The sequence below is a fragment of the Centruroides sculpturatus genome, unplaced genomic scaffold (genome assembly GCF_000671375.1).
Source record: "Centruroides sculpturatus isolate CEXI.00-Female unplaced genomic scaffold, Cexi_2.0 scaffold848, whole genome shotgun sequence".
NCBI classification, from domain to species: domain Eukaryota; kingdom Metazoa; phylum Arthropoda; class Arachnida; order Scorpiones; family Buthidae; genus Centruroides; species Centruroides sculpturatus.
Window position 1 is genome coordinate 189,774 of NW_019385079.1, and position 21,542 is coordinate 211,315.

The window sequence follows — 21,542 nt, forward strand, 5'->3', positions numbered from 1 at the left end:
ACGTCGTGTTCTGATAGCCCTGTATACACTATGACTTCAAAATTATCAATGGTTTTGAGCAATCATCGACGATGGATTAATGTATGGTTACGTCTGGCCATAGTCTAGCGTTAATTTTATTTATTTAATATTTAATCATTTTTACTCTTTTCGCCCTGTGAACACTACCAGCATATTTATTTTTAATCATATCTATTGCGGCGGTTAGCAACGGGGCGCTTGACCATCGTCCCCAACCTATGTGAGGTCAAGAAATAGGCTAACTCATTTTTCTGGATCGACGTGCTTCTGTTCGGACTTTTCACCTCACCACGCGCCCCGAACATTCTTTCTACGGTCGACGTAATTGTAACCGTTGTATATATTTCTGTAAAAGAAACTCGTGACAACGACCGTTGGACTCCTTCGCTGTCCGGTATCATTCCTCCGGCACGAAGACGACGACAATACGCGTGAATGTAATCGGTAACCGATTTAACCGATTTCCTTCTCAAGAGGTATGGCTCAATAGCGTTCTCACTATCGTGGGTTTGGCACATCCACAACGGGAACAGCCGAGTTTTCTAACGGAAACCCGACTGAAATAAGTTAAACATTTAAGATTACTCCAACGAATAATAAAAAAAATTTCAATAATTGATAATTCAACAAAAATTAGTTTTTAATTAGAATGATTCGTTTATTTTCCAGAGAGTACTACCCTACCCACAACCCAACATTAGATACTGCTGGATATCCATCAAATTTTATCACAATGCTATTTCATTTACAATGTCTTGATTTCTAGTTTTGAACTTATGGCAACCATTGTATGAGACGGCCGGATGGCGGAGCGGTCAAGGTATCGCTATGGAGACCTGGGATCGAATCCAGACGGGTCGAAAAATCCCCAGGAAATTTTCAGGGGGTGGTCCGTCTGCATATGCCGAACCCCGTCCCTCACCACGCGGCCGCCCCATTGTGGGCCTGGACGAACCCGTAATGGACTTGCTAAAAGAGGACCTCTTAGTGCCTACAGGGGCGGAAAGAGTTTAAAAAAACCATAATTTGAAAAATTTTGTATATTACATCAAATAAATTTATGTCGGACCCCCGTCCCTCACCACCCGGTAGCCCCATTGTGGGNCCTTCATTTTGTATAGTAGTATAGTTATCAATATAATATAATTTTAAATTAAAAACATTACAAAAGATTACGATACTGATAAAGTTCTTCATGTTTATGCATTCCAGTTAAACTACAACTTTTTGCCAGCTGTTTTAAAAATGTCACTAACCTAATACTGTTTTGTAAATTCAATGTCACATGATTATTGGATTTATCTGCAATTGTACAGTACATTTATATTCAGATTTATGAAAGTTTAAGATCGGTTTATATTTCAATTTATTTGGTTCTTCAGTTTGATGTCTTTATAATACATATTTGAAATCATCCAAGAAATATTTGAAAATATAATTACATTTCATTAAAAATTATTAAATTTCAAATATTTAAATATTAAAATTCTAAATATTTGAAAATCTCTATCAATCTTGTTCCATGGATATGAACCCGTTCCGAACTAGACGTATATAATCCATCTGTCGTAATATATAAAAAGTAATTATAATTTTTAGAAAGAGTTTTATTTTAAAAGTATATTTAAAATTCATCAAATTAAACGAATTAATGTTAGTTTTTTTTAGGTTTCTATCACGTAGTTAATATAATTCGTTAGGACGTAATTGATCGACTAGTTAGTTCACTTCCTAACACAAACGACTGCCACAAACCAAAATTTGAAAAGCGGTCGACGGTTGTAAAAGGAGTTAGAACTTGTTTATGACTAAGAATTTCGCATTGTCGCCGGATTAATATAGTATAAAAATTTAAAACGACATGGATGGGGATGTCGGTTGTCTTCGAATAGGCTTAAATGTTGATATACAAAGGACAGATGGTATGTATGAATATTTTCAAATTTCTATCCCATCTTTTGATCAAATGTTTCGAATTGTCTTCTATTTATTCGTTTTATGATTCGAATACGCCAATGTATGAAATCTAACGGTGCTATACATTGGTCATTTCCAATTTAAATTCAAATTAAGCTATGTCTAGATCTGTTAATATTTTATTTTTATTTTGCATATTATAATTGCATTTTAAATTAATTTGTGTAGAAGAACAAACTGTTAAACGTGTAAGGAACGTTAAATATAGACTAAGCTGGTAAACAGTTATAAAATATCTTTCAGTTTGAAGTGTAAAATATAATAAATTTAGCATTTAAATTTAAAATTATTTGAGATTTTATAATTAAAAAGTATTTTCAAGCTGTTCAATTTTACATATGATATATTTACAAAAACTTCATAATTCAAAATTTAAGAATGATTTTAGATATAGACTTTAGTTTTAAACTGTCATTTATTGTTTAAATGTTAATATATTTCATTCAGAATATTTCTTTTATAAGAAAGTGTCTTTAGCTTTAAGCTTCTTTCCGGTAGTAAATACTTTGCGTGTTTACTTTTAATATTCGTAGTTTTTCATATATTTAAATTTTCTTATCAAAATAAATTTGAATTTTATGTAATTTGAGTCTAATATAAATATATATTCCGAAATTAGATTGAAAGCACGCTGTGATGAATGATGTTACATATGATGATAAATCAGTATTTCTTTTGACATATTTTAAACAGAACATTTTGTAAACATAACAGTTTTTTTCTATTATGGTAATGTGTGTATTCAACAATATGTTATATACAGTGTATCTAACTTCTTATATAATTTTGTATGAGTTATCGGGTATTAATTGACTACTAGTGTTGTTATTAAATGATGATTATTCCCAGAAATATTTTTTTGTTATAGGCCTATTTTAAGCATTTAATAACACAATAATTAAACTTCAAAACTTTTAAATAATTTTTATTATTATTACAAAATTATAACAAACCTAAAATGAAAACTTATAAGAATAAAATATATCAGTGGTTCCCAAATAGTTTTTCCTGCGTACCACTTCAAGAAAGAGCTCAAACTCGCGTACCCCTTACAGCAGAAATTCATATTAATCCATACTAATATCATAAATTTGAAGGTAAGTCTGTCTGTCTGTTTGTTACCTTTTCACGTCTAAACTGCTGAACAGGTTTTAATAAAATTTGGCACAGAGATAGCTTACACGTTGGAGATGGACACATTTTACTACAAGAAAATATCTTACTCCCACGAGAAAATTCGATATAATGCGGTCAAAGCTGTGGGTAGACAGCTAGTGATAAATAGAATAAATATTTTTACATTTATTACCTTTAAAATACAATTCTAATAATAATGAAAATAACATAAGGTTATTTAATTTTAATGTGACAAATGTGCACGATTTTCTTTGCACAACTTTGTAAAATCTGGTTGCTTTTTGGTCAGCTTCAGTCTTGAGTCATCTTCGAGTCAGAGTCGGTGACGATGTTTTGTTTTCATGTTTGTCATGGCCGAAAATTCGCTCTCGCAGAGGTATGTTGTGCAAAATGGTAGTAAATATTTTATTGCCTCTTTGCTGACATGATGATGATGATAATTGTACAATTAACACAAATTGTGTTAATTGTACAATTTTTGTTTCTTGGGTAAGAATTTCATTTAGGTATTGTCACAAATGCATTTTTTTGTTGAAATTTTGAGAATATTTTTAGTTATAAATAAACGAATTTGTGCATTCGACATCATATTGTAAATTGCCGAATTTTTGATGGTCCACCCATTATTTGTTTGATTGCTTCATCTCATGCATTTAAATTTTAAATCGACTGATTTTAGATTGCCACGCATACCCCCAGGGGTACGCGTAGCACTAATTGGGAACCATTGAAATATAAACTTAACAAAAAATAAACTTTTTTGATATTTAACATAATGGTAGGTTATTTGTGATATTTATTAGTAAAAAATTTATCAAATTTATGTTTTATTTTTTTAGATTTTTGATGTTATATGGTTTACTTACAGATCTTCAAATGAATGCCCTATATTTCTTATGTTTGAGCGTTATGAATGCTCTATATTTATTATATATAAGATTACTTCCAAAATTTCTTCATTTTAAAAGTATTTTACATATAATTTATGTGCAATGAAAATTAATTAGCAACTTGCTTAAAGTCTATACATAATGAAGTTTCCTTCATTTTGTATAGTAGTATAGTTATCAATATAATATAATTTTAAATTAAAAACATTACAAAAGATTACGATACTGATAAAGTTCTTCATGTTTATGCATTCCAGTTAAACTACAACTTTTTGCCAGCTGTTTTAAAAATGTCACTAACCTAATACTGTTTTGTAAATTCAATGTCACATGATTATTGGATTTATCTGCAATTGTACAGTACATTTATATTCAGATTTATGAAAGTTTAAGATCGGTTTATATTTCAATTTATTTGGTTCTTCAGTTTGATGTCTTTATAATACATATTTGAAATCATCCAAGAAATATTTGAAAATATAATTTTTAAATAAATAAATTGAAACTGCAATTTGTGTATATATATGCTTATTTATATATTTTACTTTTTATTTAAATATTAATTTTTTATTTGTATTTTGTTTTGTCAATTAAAGAAAATTAAAATCAATTCTTAGACAATATAGTTCAACATTTAATTGGCATCTTAATAGTCATCTAAATTAAACTATAATTTAGGATTTTTTCACTATATTAATATATAATTCAAATAAACAGGAATGACAAGTTTTGACAATTTAGTAATCAGTAGTGTGTGGCTATGATGATTCAAATATTTCATTTATAAAAATGTTTGTCTTTACTATTTTTATAAAATATAGTAGATAAAAATAATTATTCGAATTATCTTAAAGAAATTTAAGAAATAATTATTAAAGCTGAAACAATGATGATTCAGAATTGAAAAATAAGTTATTTATTTATTTATTAAACTTTACTTAATTACAGTGGAGAAAGTATTAAAGTTTGTCATACATGACATATGTTTATTCTATGAGTAATTTACATGCTAGATATTCTAAATCAATATTTATTAAATTCTTGTTTTAAAATGGAAGAAAAATCAATTTTGTAGTACTGTATATTGATCCTTTTGAAATTTCATAAATTTAACATATGATGTGAAGGTTATAGAAATTCAATAATTGATATTAAACAGATAACAGTAATTTAAATGAAAAATAGTAAAAAAAAAAAAATGAATTCAAGATAACATTGTTATAAAAATATAGTTTTAAACTATTTCAGTTCAAATTTCTTGATGAATATTTTGAAATGTAATTGATTATGCTAAAATTCAATTAAATTTTTTTGTTCTGTTATCTTTGCAACATTTCTTATAAATACATCTCTAAGTACATCTTATAAATAGTTTCTCTAAGTAAAATTTAAATTATTTGATTTTGTTATTTTTAATTTATTACATTATGACGATTAAAGGTTTAAATTGTAAAATGTAGATAACAAAATTAATTAAAAGTACTGTTTTTACTTTCCTGATGCATTAAATATTTTAAAGTATTTCAGCACTGTTTGAAAGTGCAAATTATTTTAAAATGTTTCATGGTAATTAGAAATTTGAATGAAATTTGTAAATGTTACATATATTGTACAATTCAATTAAAATTTAAAAATAAAAGATGGACCATAATGAACACAAATATTTAAGAAATGTTATATTTAAACCTCCAAATAAAATAATTATAGCATTCTTCTGGAAAAAAATTCTTAACTTTATATTATTGCTATAAAAATGTGTACATCAAAAGATTAAATTTAAAAAAAAATTATTGATATATTTAGGACTAGATTCGACAAAACAAATTAGTCTTTCTATAATACTCAATCTTGTATAAAATATCTTGAAAAAATATTAAAATGATTATCTGAAGTTAAGCAAAAATTTGCTACTTTTTAAAACTATTGTAATTTATAGAATATTTTAATAATTGTTAAAGGTTTGTTGCTTTATAAGATAGTACTGTCAGTTTCTTGTAAAAGCTGTCATACTTTTTTGCTGACTCAATACTCTTGCAGGTACTAAAAATAATCTTATCACTATATCAAGACAGTTTGTTCACTTTTAGATTTAGTCTCCTATATTTATATTTTATCTTAATTTTATAACTTGTTTCCTCTAGTAATTGTTAATTTCAAAATTTAAAGTATTGACTTTATTTAAATTTCATTTAAACTTAATATTGAGTTTAATATTAATAAATAATGGTTTACAGTTGAGGAATTTTTTCTAAGGAGTTCCAATTGATGATGATTCCATTTACTCCTTATCTGTTTTTAAACTATTTTATAATTAATTAATTATATATATATATATTTTGCAAACAAAAATTACTGAAATCAATTTAAATTTATAAAATATAATTCATTGAAAATAATTCTTCTGAGTATCACATAATTTGTCAGTTAATTAATAACTTTTCTTACTTAATTCTTTTATGTGAACTTTACAATTTTTCAGTAATTAGTTTGTTGTAATAAATCAGTGTTTCTCAACAGGGGCGATATCGCTCCCATGTGGGCGTTTTTCCATGTTGAGGGGGCGATTAGTAACAATTTATATTTTGGGAGGCAAAAAAATTTTTCTGGGCAATATAGTAAAACATTTTAAGAATAATTATGTAACGGTTTTATTGAAGGGGGCGATGATTCGTTAGAGGTTGAGAAACACTTTAATAGATGAACTTTATTTTTCACAAGTTATTCATAAATAATATAACAATAACTTTCAATTGCTGTTAGAATAATACAAATTTCAAAGCTTGGCATGGTGGATGAGGCAGTTAAGGCATTCACCCACCACTCTGGGACCCAGGATCAAATCTGGACAAGTAACTTCTAGGAGTATTTCATGGTTAATCTGTCCTGGATATGTCAGTCTTTGCCCTCGTCATTTGTCTACTTCATTGTGATCTTGGCAGAACCCACAATGGATATGGGTTTGGCATGTCCATGGGGAGAAAAAGCTCTCTTAGTGCCCTCAGGGCAGAAAGAGCCAAAAATAAATAAAAACAATTTCAAATTTTTAATTCTTTTAAAGTTGATGATTCATTTCAAAAATAACATTATTGAATTAGCAATTGTGTGGTGTTTGTTTTGATATTTAAGTCACCAAAAATAAAACTAAATTATATGTATATAGTAGAGTCTCATACAACATAGGGAATTCGTTATGCATTATAGGAAATCACATTATCGAAACCTGCATTATTACACAATTTATGAAAGTTTAAACCTTGGCCTATAAGTTGGAAAAAAATATATACTTCTGATCAACATAATTTGAGGGTGTTGCTTGCTTTATTTGCACATTGTACAGGACTCTACTGTATATAATGTATGTATGTACGTATACTATACATTTTATAAAGTATAATATGATTTACTTAAATCTTTCCTGAAAAATTAAATTCGGGCATTTTTATTTTGAAAAATATTGTTTTAATTCATAATATTTCCTTGTTTTCTATTTTTGATTTTTATTCCAAAATAATTCTACTTTATTGAAAAAGTTAATAATAAATACCTAAAGTCAATATTTTATTTAAAAAAATGCAATTGCTAAAAAAATTCTAGTTTTAATACTTTTAAGAATATTTGAAGTGAGCATTAGTGAAGCTTCTTTGAGATTTACAGAATTGTGTTCATTTTCAAAATCTGTTCAATAGATTTTGATTAAACTGTGCCATTTTCCATTAATTGCAATGCAGAATTTAAAAATACAATAAAAAATGGAGATCCATGACTTCGTTTTTGAGATATAAGGTCATTTCACAAATGTGCATGACAACACGATATTGCATGATTCATGCAACTTTGTCATGCAATGTTTCATAGTCACTAGCATGTCTTGTATGGGTTTGTGGAATCAAGTTTGTTCTCAAAATTTAATGGATCGATTTTGATAAAATTTTGCTATTTTCCATTAATTGAAATGGGGAATCCAGAAATGTAATATGGGTCCATTTAAATGTAAAAATCCAGCAACAAATTTTCTGGCAAAATTTAAAATTCTGGTGATGCTATCTATTATGATATTTCATTTTAAAAACTGTTTACATTTTTAATTATTATAAAATGGCAAAACGCTTAATTTTGAGAGTAGGGACGAGTTTTATAAAAAAATTGTAAATGCTAATAATGAGTAAAATTGTCATTATTTCAGACCCTACTTGAGATATGACACACGACCACCCTTTATCTCCCTACCTCATTGACCTTAAACTGCCAAAATTTAATAGTATGAATCTTTCTAATACACAAACCTTCCTACAAAATTTATGCAATTTTCGAAAGCACAGGAGTTCTTAAGCTTCAAAGAGGGTAAACAAAATCGTGCCTCCCCATACACACATACATATATATTAACATTCATAAATACAGGAAAAAACTTAATGTTTTTGCATTTCTTGACATTTCAAGGTCCCCTAAGTCCAAAAATGTAAAAATCTTTTTTGACCAATTGCCATACTTTTCCTCTGTTATCTATAACAGAGCCAGGAAAATAAAAATAGGTGTCTGTGACTTCATTGTCACTGTTATACCTTTGTATTAGTGTTGCAACGAATAGTATATTCGGCCTCAGGCCGAATACCGAATATTTGGCCAGGAGCATGGCCGAATAGCCGAATATTCGGCCAAACTATTTGGCTTGATTAATGCACTACGAAAATTGGCTGCGCAAACCGCATTATGGCAAGGACCCTGCTCTTATTGGCCCACTATCACTATGCTTCGCCAATTGCGTTAATTCTTTACAGTTGAAGTGGACAGACATGAGAGCGTCATCACAGTATGTGATAAGTGATGATATCAAATGTGGATAACAATGAAATGACCTACACGTGTAAATAACGGAAAAAGAACAGAGGAGGACCGCAAAGTAAAAATGTGAAAATAAATATGAAATTGAGTAGATAACATAATCGAACGAGTCGAAGCAGCTTATTGGTGTGAAATTCGCAGCAGTCAACGCCAAACAATTGTTGTCATAGACTTCGGAAAGCTAAATGCTTGTAATGAAAGTCACTTAGCGTGCATGGGCGAAAGCCTGGGGCCGTTTGGGCTACCAAGCTGTCTCGAATCTGTGAAATCATAACTGTGACATATACCAATGTCCTATCTGTCTCTTTTCTCCGTTATCACTAGGCTATGAGTCACGTAATTATAAAATGGAAAAACTATGACGGAAAAGTGACGAATCAAAAGTATCGTGAGCGCGTATTATGATGTATGCATAGGCATACGTGGACTAGAGAGATAGAGGAAAGAGAAAGGGAAGAGCAAAGACGAGCACTTAAGAAGAAGGATAGGCACGGTCAGACCCTCAGATATATGCGACGATTCTCGAATGAATAGGTGTGTACGTGTGCTGATCTTTGTAATTATAAATTGTGAATACTTGTGACTAATATTATTATTTTTTTTATTTTGTGCATGTTATAAGTTATAAATGAATATAAACAAACAACACTAACCCGATAACATTAAATCTAAATACCAAAATGATTAATTTACTGTGTTTTTGTTATTTCTTACTCCTGTTTCTAGGTATTCAGTATTTGGCCGAATAGCGAAAAATAGGCTGAATACCGAATAGTAACCGAATATTTGTTACACCGCTACTTTGTATATCAAAAATGCCCATGCTCTCTGATGCAACGAGCACACTTAATGGAAGTTAGATGCACTCATCACATGGCACTTGTAGATTGCCACTCTGTACCAGCCAGTGCAAGGATTGTCTCCTATGGCCTGCAGGTATGAGGATAGCTCTTTTGTGGCAGCAAGTGCAAAGTTCATTTATCCATGTCCTTCAGGTATTGTAAAAGGATCACCTCTTCTGTGCCTAATAGGTGCAGCAATCGCTTCTTTCCTTCCAGCTCTACTTCAATTGTATTGCAATATGACAAAGTTGTGCAATGTCCTAGTTTTGTTTTGATTTCCATATACCATATATTATTGTGGTATTCATTGTGGAAATTTAAATTCTATTAATTTAAAATTAATGTTACATTTGAAATGTTGGTAAAAATTAGTTTTAAAAGTTTATCAGTAATAAATATTAATAAGTTATCATTTTTCTATTACAGTAGAGCCTCGATTATCCGACTCAATTGGGGACTGGGGTTGGTCGGATAACCGAAAAGTATGAAAAAATCCATTATTAGTGTAGTATATTATTATATCCCATGTAATTAGTATATTAGTATATCGCTATTAACCTACTTCGCATTGAATTTTCATTGATGTTAAGCCTAACAAAAATTTTTTAAAATAATAATTGTTGCTATTGTATCGTTAAAAATTAAAAATTAAGCCTCGTTTAAATACTGGCTCCCTTTCATGGTTGAATGAGTGTTGCCAGCTAAAACACGTAAAAAATAATATTAAAGTAGCCAAGACATAGCCAAATATTGTAGCACCACATCATTAGCGGACATTTGAAATTTGCTGACTAGGACAGTCGGTTAACCGAGGTGTTGGTTAATTGGGGGTCGGATAATCAAGGCTCTACTGTATTAAGATATCAATTATATTACTATAGTAACAGATGATCGGATGTTTACAAAAATTTTAGAGAAGACAATGTAATTGATATTTTTTATAAAATTATAGGATAAGAAAAAGGTGAAGACAACTGTTCAATGAAAATAAATCAATGATATATGAAAAACAATTGAATCTTTTGTGAAATAATATTATATCTAATAGGCTAATACCTAATGATAAACATGATAACCTAATATTATGTATATCATATCTACTAATGCCAAAATCATAATTAATTGCTTTGTTCAATTTCCCTTTGTTTTCTGTAATGAAAATTAATATTTATCTTTTAAGTGAAGGCTATTAACATTTACATTTAAATTGAATTATTTTATTCATATTTTAACAAAATGAACTAATAATGTACTATGAATAAAGACACTTCATTCAAGTAGTAATATACAGGTTGCTGCACATAAGACTTGAAAAATATTTTATCTGTATATTAAATATTATATACTGAAAAAGCTTAATATTTTATTAGGTTATACTTTCAGGATATAAATCAAATTTTTTATAATATAATTATTGGAACAATATTTTATAAATTAAAAAAATTTCCAAAAGCAATATTTGCAATGAAAATATAACTAATTACCTACTTAGACTAAAAATAATAATGAAATATTGAATGTCGTGTCTTAATTTTACAGATGCCTTTTATTATTATGCTGTTATACTAATTTAGTGAGAAACATTGTCATTAAATGTTTTAATATACAGTTAACCATTGATGCAGGGTCCTCTTAAATAAAGCCACTCTTATAATGTTAGTGAATACCCATGAAGGGATCTTTCTCTTAATATTAAATAGCAAACTCTTCTGTAGCTATGAATTGCTAAATATATGATTTTTGCATTGCAAATGATATTGATAGCACTAAATTACATGTATTTTAAGTCTTATTCTCAACTTAGTGGAGTGCCTTGGTGAAGGCCGAAAAATTCAGAAATTATGTTAAATACAAACATCGCTAAACCCGATATATAATATATAGCTAAACACCAACCGTATGCCGAAATGTTACATAATTCATTTAGTAATTAGCTTTAAACTAGCCCGATAGATTTTCGGCATACGGTTGGTGTTTAGCTATAAATTATGTTAAAACCTTTTTAACCAGTAATTGAACTTTGTGTGATAGTTTACTAAATTACATGACTTTCTAACTTCCAAATTCAAACTTTATATAGATAGGCCTTATTATATGTAATTCTTGTTGTTACAGCATATTAGGAAATCCTTGTTAATTCAAACTAACTGGATTTTGATCTGAGTTTGGTGGCATCACATATTGCAATGACAGATTTTGCTTCATTTTTTACTCCTATCTTCCCTCTCCATTTGCACAATCATATACAATACAATGTCAATTAACAACAGAATATTTCAAAATAAATGAATTATTTCATGTGCGCAAACACTCACATGACCTTCTTTCCCTGTCTCAGCATTCATCAACACCCTCCTGATGCCCTCCCCATATTTATGTTGTTGCAATAAATGCAACTACCTTTGTAACTTAACTGTACTGTTTGTTCCAGCTGGAGGATAGAAGATTATATGTTAAAAAATTCTAAATACAGCTGCTTTTAAATTTGAAGTGAAAATTCTGTCCAAATTGTGATGTCTATATTAACTCATATATTTAGATTAAAGTTCACGTGCCTCCATACTCCATAATATAATAGATCACAAACAACTTCAACATGGCTTTGCTTTTACACTAACACATTTTCAAGTGTTGCCTTACCCGTGGACTACCCTTTTTACTTTCCTGGCTATTATACCGAGGGAAAATATGGTGATCCAGCAAAAAATGACCTTCCAGATTTTTACATTTTTAGACTTGGGACACCTTGAAATGTCAAGAAATACAAAAATTACCCCCAAATTTTTTCACATACATGGATGTTTGTGTGTGTAGGGCATGATTTTGTTTCACTCTGTTTGAAGCTTAATAACTCCTGTGCTTTTTGTCAAATTTCTGAAATTTTGCAGGGAGGTTTGCTTATTAGGGGGATTGATACTATTAAATTCTGGGGGTTAAGTTGAGGGGTGGGGAGATAATGGGGGTCATATGTATCTCTAGAAGGGTCATACTTAATGACTATTTTACTCGTTATTAGCATTTACAGTTTTTTATAAAACTTTATAAAATTTGTTATAAAACTCATCCCTATTCTCAAAATTAAACTTTTTGCCATTTTATAATAATTGAAAATATAAAAATATGATGATAGTTGGTGTCACCAAAATTTTAAATGTTGCTGGGAAAGTTGAGCAACTTGTTGCTGGTTTATTTTTTCTTATTTCATAAAACACAGCTGGTTCTCAGGATTGCAAGATTGGGCTACAAATAGAAGATTGAGACATTTGTAGGGCTTTACATTACTAGATTTGAGCAACTTATTACTTTTCAGACTACTTAAAGCAGAATTCTCAAAAATTATTTTTAAATTTTTATAAAATCTGTTTTGCAACCTGTGAGGTTCTCACTGGACAGATGCTGTTTATCTATAGTTTAATTATTATTAATAATAATATAAATAAAGTAGCATTCTGTATTCCATTTGCCTAATAAACTACATCAGTTATTTGGCATTTGGTATATTGTACAGAAATATGTATATGTCGGATAATTTGAAACTTGGTAATTTGTCCCTTGAATTTTGAACTAACGAGGATTTCTTGTATTTTTCTACTGTTATAAAATAAATGGAGGATTAAAAAAACATTTTTCTATGTTCACATTCATTGTTCATTTTGTTTGGATTCAAATAAAACCATTTATATTTTAATATTTTTGTAATTTTTTGACAGGTAAAATATTTTTTATTCATCTGAAATTTGGAATAATATGATTATAGACAATCTAAGATATAAAGCAATTTATTTCAAGTAATTTAATATTGATCATTTTCAAATACATGTTTGTGAAGTTATTAATGTTGAAATAGAATGTGATATACATTATTATTTATTACTCTCAAACACTGTCGCCAACATATGCAAGAGAAGTGTTTCAGGACTATTTTAAGTTGAACTTCACAAATTCAGAATGACTAATAAATCTGATATGCCAAAATTACAAAACCATAATATCCTCAGAAGAAGGAAGAAAAATAATTATAGGCTATATTATAGGTTTGAATTTTTATTGGAGATAGTGGTGACGTAGTCAGAGTGGCATATAAAAACATTGTTAATGGTTGATCATTTTCATACATGCTTATTGCTTTAGTTTTCTGATCTAAATTAATCTCTTAATCAGAATCAGAAATTATTGCATTATTTACAAAGTTATTTTTCTTTACAATTACATTAAATTTTGTTTTGGGTTAAGCCTGAAGTCATATAACTTGGCTTTACATAAGTTAGGAACTAACTATTTTTTTCCTTTCAGTTAACAGTTCAGTTCTTGACTAATTGAATAATTTGGTAATTTGAATGAAAACTCCTTAAATTAAAAAATAAAATTTGAAAAGTTTTGTTGTTTGTGAAGTTATTGGGCTGTAATTTGAAAAAAACTGTAGACCTATAAATTTGCACTGTCGTCCGTATGCCTGTCCATTTGTCTATCTTTCCTTAATCTTGAGAATGGGGTGTAGGGACATCTTGGGGACAGGTGGTCCCAATTAACTTTATACGAACTTTTGATGCAAACTGGAAGTCACACTATTTCAAACCAAAACTTTTCCCCTGAAAACAATTACCGTATTTTACGGACTATAAGACGCACTTTTTTCTTGCCTCCAAAATTCAGGTGTGTCTTATACTCGAAATTAATATAAAAATGTCCAGTGTTTTATTTAAAATTCCTGCTTCTTAAAAATGGCCGTATATTTGATGCTGCAGGAAACCTATCTCTATCTGGCAACATTGAATTTAACTGGCAGCAGCAGTGCACTGATGCGACGAACATGAGTTGCAGGGTGTCAGGATAGAATTATTTGGACGTATGATTCCCGCGCTTTTTCTTTTTTCAAACAAGCAATGGTTGTCGCCATAGAAACTTGGATCATGAGATGACCAGTGGTTCTGATTCCACGACTGCAGATTGGCCAGCAATCATCATGCGCTACTTAGCGCTAATAAGCATTGATTGGTGGATCAGTGTTTGCTTCAATCTGTATAAAAGGATTGAATTTAGGCGGTAAAAATGTTATTTTTTTAAAAAAATTGCTTAAAAATTAAGGTGCATCTTATAGTTCGTAAAATATGGTAATAGATGACTAGCACAACTTTATTGTTAAAGGGAAAGTATGATGTACAGAAGCAAGCCACTACTAATTTTGAGGTGGAGAGCATATGTTTTAACTTAAATAAATTAAAAATATGATTAAAAATTGCAGCCTGGCATTGTGACAATGTCACAAGAAATAATTGCTTGTTTAATTTGAATTTGATAATTACCATAAAAGCACAAATTTTGACAAAACCCATCCCCTGCTAATGGTAATCTTCGATTTAACATCTGGAGTTTTATTCATATGGTCAGACTATGACTACAGTGTACTATAAGAATTAAATATAACTGCAGAATAATCTATATTTTGTGGTTAGGAATAAATGTCCTGAACTTCTTCACTGCCATCATTTCTCATGATAAAGTTACCATTTGTATAGCAAACAGTGCCAAGAACCTTTTTATGATGTGGGCCACCCTATTCACTTGGACCACTGTTGTGATTATGATTTGATAACCAAAGTGAAAGATCTATTGCATAGGAAATGCTTTTATACTTGCACATTACTGCACTGAATTGTCTTTTCAAGATTTTATTTTCCTTCCTCATTGTTCTGAGTGATTGATTGATTAATCTTGGAGAATACTTTAAATGCTTTTAATGTGTTTGAAAAATTTTTGTTCTACTTTACTACTAAGATGAAAGAATTAAAAAAAAATGATACATTTGAAGTACAGTAAGACCTCACTTAATGCGGGGGATGCATTCCTAGACAACAAAGCACTAAGTGAAACAGCATTAAACAAGGTCATTTTAACATAGAGTAAATAGGGATTGGGGAACACGCAACCAAAAGTAAACAAATTTTACTTTAATTTTAAGTTATTTTTATATTAATTTGCATAATAATGTGTGTTAAATAACACGAACATATGCACACCAAAATGTAAAGTTCATTTTTTGTGACGAAGGTCCTGACTTTTCTGAAATTGTTGTTCTTTTGTAATAAAGTCGAAGTTTCATTTGTCGCCTTTTTGTTTCTTTAAGCAAATGTCGGTAGCGGAAGATTGCATCCAAAATGCCTCGTTTTGCTTTTGCACTCCTTTCAAAATCTGGATCATTCACTACAATTCAATTAATGATATCAGTTATCTTGCCAAACTTTTATTAAGGAAATCTGTAGAGAAATTTTTTGGGTTCCTTGTTTTCAGAATCTCTATTTTCCAGTTCCACATAGAATTGCATAAGAAATATTGAAGTCTGTTAAAAACAACATGTCACATTTCAGATTTTAGTCTCATTATAATTTGAAAACAATTAATTAATCTGTAGTAAAAATAACTGTAAATTGAAGATATTTCCATATCAATCTTGTTTATAAGCAAATGATACCAATCAAAAATGTATTGATTGGATAGCTGTATACTCTATTAACATGTGAGTTTATAATATATTGTTTCAGTAAAATTAAAGATTGTTTCGAACTGAATGAAATTTTTGTTATAAGTCACCACTAGGATAAAACTAACATCTTGTAGTGGCTATTTATTAAGCAGTAATGCTATAAATTTATAATTGTTTTATGATTAAATACCTTATGTTATCAGTTATGTCCTGAGTTGAGCATTTAATAATGCAGCAACTAATGTGAGATTTGACATAAAATAACCAATTTAGAGGTCTGCTACTTTTTAATTTAGGTGTGTCAGGTCCAATTGGTTGACCTAAGCAAACCCCAACATTTAATGATGACATACCTTGCATTAAAGGTAAATGCCAATTGGTCTGGTGGAAAATGACATTCTTATTATGATAAATTAATGATTTTATCCATTACATAGTTTTACATAGTTATATATTCTGTAAAACTAAGAGCCTTATATTATATATATATATATATATATATAATTATATAAGGCCCTTAGGGATCTAATCCACAGAGAGAGAGAATACAATAGATGTCAATTTGTAAATAATTGAGTCATATATAGAGAAGCTCCATCTTCTTTCCTGATGCTACAAGCCATTTTTGCTAGGTAAGCTATTTGGGCATGAAGCAGCTGCAATCTACACAGCATTTGCTCACCTAAAAGTGCTGCATCATGGGAGATTAGTGACTAGTGTTATCACCAGGCTGGTTTTCACCCAGACAAGTCTGTTTTTAAATTCATGGTCTGGATTAATTGTTAATTTGTTCAGTTTTCATAAAAATTGGGAAATTATGATGAAACAAAATAAATTTATAAAAATATTTGAGAGTATTTTGCAAATATTAGGTTTGTTCCAACACAAGTCCCTAACTGGTTTAAAACTGGCATTTACATTGTTCAGTTCTTGGCTGTAAAATGACATTGCACTTGCCTTGTTCTCTTGATAGTGTGACTACTCTGTTGAATTCTGCCAACAGTGAGCATATGCTTGTATCACTATGCTGACAAAATGATAACCACACAGGTGCGAAGAAAGGGGTATGGTCTTTGATGTCATTTGGTGTGCCATTGCATATTTGCTAGCATTTTTGCTTTTGCAAAGCTGTAGTTTGCAGTGGCTCTAAGAAAGTTCACAAGAATAGTCCATGTATGGTTGATTCTACCAGATCTTTGAAAATATTTTAGAGGAAGTTTCTTGAATATGCTTTCTTTGCAGTGAGTAGTTTTCCAAGTTGGAATCTACCTTATCTAGTGCTATGACAATCTATGTTCTGTATTGACCAGTCATTCAGGGTAACTGACTGATTAATACTGGAGTTTCAAGCCCTCGTTCCTTGTTGACAAGAAAGGAAGAATGCTGAGGCAATGGTTAAGGTCATGTCACCATTGAGATCATATCATGCAAAAACAATGAATAATTTTCTTGATGACTTGATGTGATGAAGTTAAGTTTGCATGATAGTTTGGATGAAATTTAAAACTTTGAATATTCAAACCTTTTTGATGTTTGAATCCTCTAAACTGAAACTGCAATTAGTTATATTAAAAACAATTCATTATGCTCTCTTATGTACTGTACTTTGAATATTGAATTGATTTCATATGAAATAATATTACTAAGCATTTGAGTACAGTTTATGAATACTTATTTAAAAAGTAATGATAAAAATTTTTAATTCAGAAAGGTAAACTGTCAAAAAAGCAAAGTTATTTTAGTTTGTCATTAAGATATCTAAAAAAACTTGAATTCAGTCATATATTATTTAATACAATTGGGGAACATAGAAAATTTATCAATGATTTGCCATTTGTTACAAAGAAGAGGGTCCTTATGTAATACAGTATATAATGGTACATTAAGGATTATTTTGTCTTAATTTGTAATTAAAATTACCTTAAAGCTACATTTAGGCTACAAATTCTATAATATACATATAAAATAATAAAAAAAATTTTAATTTTATGTAATAGTCTAGTTAAAATTTTACAATTAGCAAAAGTAGTTTTTGAATTTAGACAATTATTCCAATTGCTAAAATAATTTAAAAACATATTTAGTACCTACTGTGATTATAGAAAAGTGATTAGGGAAATATTGAAAATGCACTCATTTCCATAAAAATTAGCATGCTAAGACAGCATTGTCGAAATCAAATGAAATTGTTCAAATGTGAGTGTAACAGTGATGTAATTAAGTGATTACAAATTGAAAGCAAAAAGATCATTTATTGCAGAAAAACTACAAATGAAAGAAGGTTCTAGTACTCTGTTGGGCCACATCTAGCATGAATACACATGGAGGTACAGGTTCTATATGGTGTCCTGTAGTGTTTCAGTCCACACAGTTGCTGAAAGCAGTCCTCTAGTTTAGCCAAACTCCTAGGCTGTGTAACTTGGCATTCCAGGTGATCCCAAACATGTTCAATCAGTGATAAATCAGGGACTGTGCAAGCCAGAGGAGTGTGGCAATGTGACAGTGAAACCCTTTCTGTGTGTGGTCGAAAATGGCTCTTGGGAGCTCTGCCATGAGAGATAACACAGGGCTGCAGGATGTCACTAACATATAGCTAGGCTGTCATGATCCCTTGGATCACTACTAGAGGTAACCAGCTGTCATATGTGATAGCATCCCAGACCATCATACCAGATGTGGGGGTGGTATGTCACTCCGAAGTGTAGGCAGGATTAAAGCATTCACCACTGGGCCTCCAGACATGAACACAGCTGTCAGTGCCCAAACTGAAGCTGGATTTGTCGCTATAGCCAACCTGGTTCCATTCTGTTGCAGTCTGAACCCATCAGAAGCAACAGCAGTCTAAATGGAGTTGATGGTAGATGGTTGTCAATGGCAGCACGTGTAATGGCTGCCATGATACAAAATGTTCTTCAACCAAGCAACTTGAATTGGTAGACAACAGACATAGATGCCTGTAACAATGGCACCAACTGTGTACTGATAGCAGACAACAATATGGTTGGCTGTGTGTGTGTGTCTCTGCTTGTTGGAGAACCAGGTGGTCCTTTTGGCTAGTGGTATTCTGAGGGCATTCTGGGCCTGGGCACCATATGTGCAACTGGTCCCATCATGTCTTCACAATGTTATCAGAACGGTGTATGTGATGAGCTATTTGGCAAGATGACCATCCAGCTTCTCTCAACTCGATGATCCTCCCTTCTCAAACTCTATGAGTTGAGTGACTCTATATGGTCTTTGATTGCGACAGAATCCCTTTGCAATAAGTAAACTACACACAGGATGTATTTGTACCTTTTTTTATAGTCCAAGGGGGATGCAATATAATGCCTTCTGCTGGCATTATGCAAAGCCATTACTGTATAACTCTAATCATTTCCATATCTGCTTGAGATTTAGCTGCATGCCAAGTTTTTGCAGCGATATGACTCCTCCTCCTTGGTGTGTTAATTTTTATGGCCGTGTATTTTCAAACTTTTTGATTAGTATAAATTATCTTTGAAGAATCAGTTAAACCAGTATTTTTTTCTTCATACTATAAATATTTTAACTACAGGTAACCCCCGTATAACACGGTAGTTACGTTCCAAAAAATTGCCATGTTATGCGAATCCATGTTATACGAAATAAAGAACTAGTACGAAAAGGAGGGTTAGGTTCCAAAAATTAAAAAACATGCTATTATATTTTCATAATTAAGATAAATATGTTTTTATTAAAATTTTCTTAAGTGATACATATTAATATAAATTAAACANTTATATTAAACAGAAATTTTCAATGTAAGTTGATTAGTTTTCAAACTAATACTATTGGATGAAAATTAAATTAAAGTTTTAAATATCAATTCTTCAAAAGTTAGTTTAATTTATTAAATTTAATCATAACTTGCTGAAATATTTACAAGTTGTTTATTGCCATGTAAAATTTCTTCCTGGTTTAAATAGGTGACTGTTAGAGTATTAGAAGTTTTTTTCTGTTTTTTACTTTTTAGCATTATTTTGTCTGATCTTTTAAATTTGTTACAAATTTTTTAAACTTTTAATTTTTATGGACTCTAAAAGATTTTCTTTTACATCAATACAATTATGTAGAAAACAAAGTCCAAATTATATTAATAGTCAAATGATGGTGCCAGATTCATAATCAGTCTTTAACCTGATTAAATTAAATATACAGATGTTGAATTAGCGAAGAAAATTCATTTAAACTGTGAATGAGTATTTATTATTATAGTAACTAAATATTTTTTTAATAATGAAAATTAATGCAAAAAATAATTAATCTTAAATAATTTATTTTTATGGGCATAATAATTTTGAGAATATTTCTGCTTGTTTCAATTTATGGTAGCATACTATTACACAATACAATATATTATACAATAAACAAATAATGATTAACTGTAAAAATAATGTTTAGATAGCAAATGCTTTTTTTTATGACAGTTTGATTTCTTAAAGAAAGAATTTGTTGTTATAAAAAAAGAAATTACAGATAAAAATGCAGTCAAAAACTATAACTTGTGATTTTCTTGTGTTTGTGTAAAGTATTTGATGTAATAACTTTTTATTTTAGAAAACTGTATTTTCTTAATGTTTAAAATAACAACAGAATGCTTTAAATATGCAAATGCATAATTCTCATTTTTATTTTTTAATTTATAATTTTACAACAACATATACTTTGAAATTGGAATTTAGTGTGTGTTTTATACTGAATGACAACTATTCTATTTTATCTAGTTTAATGAAATAAAGATTGTCAAGTAGAAATAAATGATACAGAAAAAATAATGTTAAAATTGATACTTGCTTTATTGATTTCTGTTTTATTTTAGCATGCATCAAATTTAAATGTATAATCTTGATCTCAATATGCTAAGTAATATTGAATTTGTTATGATTATTTTATAATATTCGAATGTTAAAAATTTAGTTGTTTTTAAATATATGTTTCCATTTTAGGTCGAATTCATTCTGCTGTCATTAGTGGTATTAATTCAGATAATAGAAGTGTAACTGTAGAATGGTTTGAGAAAGGAGAAACTAAAGGAAAAGAGGTATGTGATTAGTAAATTAGAAATGTATACATTTAGATCCTAAAAAATAATCATTACTATATGGTGATGGAAGGTATCTTAATGAATTTTCATCCAGAAACCAAGGGAGTTCAGCATTAATAAAGTTTCTTTAGCATTAACACAAGCACTTTCAATGAGTGTATAATCGTCCTTAGGTGAAATGAACAAATTTTAATGAACCAAATGTGCAGAATGTTCCAAAAGAACAGAATTTTAAAATTCAAACCAAGTGTCTGGAAATTTCATTAAGAACGCGCAAATAGATCTTG

At 29.7% G+C, this 21,542-nt stretch overlaps 1 long non-coding RNA gene across 2 annotated transcripts; it reads left to right on the plus strand.

The window, feature by feature from the left end:
• Nucleotides 1-1,519: 1,519 nt before the first annotated feature.
• On the plus strand, nt 1,520-21,273 carry LOC111634327. 2 transcript variants are annotated; one of them, XR_002758185.1, is made up of 3 exons: nt 1,520-1,603; nt 1,680-1,943; nt 21,158-21,273. It is a non-coding gene; the product is annotated as an uncharacterized LOC111634327 (long non-coding RNA). The 2 variants fall into 2 exon arrangements; XR_002758186.1 differs by having other exon boundaries at nt 1,529-1,603; nt 1,690-1,943.
• Nucleotides 21,274-21,542: the final 269 nt, after the last annotated feature.